Raw genomic sequence first — 2,222 nt, forward strand, 5'->3', positions numbered from 1 at the left:
GGCTCCCTGCAGAGCAGAGAGCCCGATGCGGGGCTCGATCCCAGGACCCTGGGATCATGACCTGAGCCGAAGGCAGAGGCTTTAACCCACTGAGCCACCCAGGTGCCCCTCTGCTCAGGTCTTAATCTCGGGATTGTGAGATCCAACCCCAAAGTCTGTTTAAGTCTCTGTTCCTCTCTACTGCCCCTCCCGTCCTCACTTACTCACTCTCCTTTAATAAATAATCGACAAATAAATAAATGAATGAATCTTTTAAAAATTCTGTGTAACCAACATACCAAGCCAGATATAGAACTTTCCCAACTTTTGAGAGTTTCCTCATGCCCCATTCCAGTCAGTCCTCCCTCCCCACACACCCCCCAGGAACCCCAATTACCTTTTCTATCAATGGAGTCATTTTGTTGATTCTTGAACTTTATACAAATGAAATCACGCGGTATGTGTTCTTTTTTGTGAAATTTTTTCCCCTCAGCATAATGATTTTTAGATTAATCCATATTGTTTGTATCAGCATTTGAAATTTTTAAAAAATTTGAATATAGTTTGTATAGAACGTTACATTAGTTTCAGGTGTACAAAAGGGTGACCCAGCATCTCTATTTAGCATTCTCTGTTGCCATCTGTCACCATACAACACTATTATAGCAGTTCACTTTTAAAAAATTGCTCAATTAAAAAAATTCCATTATTTGCCTGTACCACAATTTGTTAATCCTTATCCCCTCTGAATAGATTTTTGGGATGTTTCCAGTTTTCAGCTATTATGACTAAAACTGCTTTGACATTCCTGTAGGAGTCTTTCTGTGGACATGTTTTCATTTCTCTTGGGTAAATACTTAGTCGCATTGCTGGGTCAAGGGGTTGATGTATGCCTAATTTTATAAGAATTTTCCAAACTCTTTTTCTAATGGCTCTACCACTATCTACTCTATAGGAATGCATGAGACTTTAGTTCTACAACTTTTCTAATAACTGACACTCTCAGTCTTTTTAATTTTAGCCATTGTATTGGGTATAAAGTAGGATCTCACTGGGTTTTACTTTATAATTTTTATTTCTCTTATGGATATTGAGAATCTCTTTGCATGCTTTTTGGCCATTCCTTTAACTTTTTTTTGTGAAATATCTGTTCAAGGCTTTTGTCTAATTTTTAATTGGGCTGTCTTTTTGTTATTTGTTCTAGTTCTTTTTTTTTATTAATCATTTTTTTAAATTTATTTTCAGCATAACAGTATTCATTGTTTTTGTACCACACCCAGTGCTCCATGCAATCCGTGCCCTCTCTAATACCCACCACCTGGTTCCCCCAACCTCCCACCCCCCACCTCTTCAAACCCTTCAGATTGTTTTTCAGAGTCCATAGTCTCTCATTGTTCACCTCCCCTTCCAATTTCCCCCAACTCCCTTCTCCTAACTCCCCATGTCCTCCATGCTATTTGTTATGTTCTACAAATAAGTGAGACCATATGATAATTGACTCTCTCTGCTTGACTTATTTCACTCAGCATAATCTCTTCCAGTCCCGTCCATGTTGCTACAAAAGTTGGGTATTCATCCTTTCTGATAGAGGCATAATACTCCATAGTGTATATGGACCACATGGACCAGATGGACCTCATAGATATATACAGAACATTCCACCCTAAAACAACAGAATACTCATTCTTCTCAAGTGCACATGGAAGCTTCTCAAGAATAGACCACATACTGGGTCACAAATCAGGACTCAACCGATACCAAAAGACTGAGATTATTCCCTGCATATTCTCAGATCACAATGCTTTGAAACTGGAGCTCAATCACAAGGAAAAGTTCAGAAGGAACTCAAACACCTGGAAGCTAAAGACCACCTTGCTTAAGAATGCTTGGATCAACCAGGAGATCAAAGAAGAACTTAAACAATTCATGGAAACCAATGAGAATGAAGACACTTCGGTCCAAAACCTATGGGATACAGCAAAGGCGGTCCTAAGGGGGAAATACATAGCCATCCAAGCCTCCCTCAAAAAAACTGAAAAATCCAGAACACAGCAGCTGTCTCTACACCTTAAAGAACTGGAGAATCAACAACAAATCAAACCAACTCCACACATAAGAAGGGAAATCATCAAGATTAGAGCAGAGATCAATGAGGTAGAAACCAGAGATACAGTAGAATGTATCAATGAAACTAGAAGCTGGTTTTTTGAAAGAATCAATAAGATCGATAAACCATTGGCCAC

The sequence above is a fragment of the Lutra lutra genome, chromosome 10 (genome assembly GCF_902655055.1).
Source record: "Lutra lutra chromosome 10, mLutLut1.2, whole genome shotgun sequence".
NCBI lineage: Eukaryota > Metazoa > Chordata > Mammalia > Carnivora > Mustelidae > Lutra > Lutra lutra.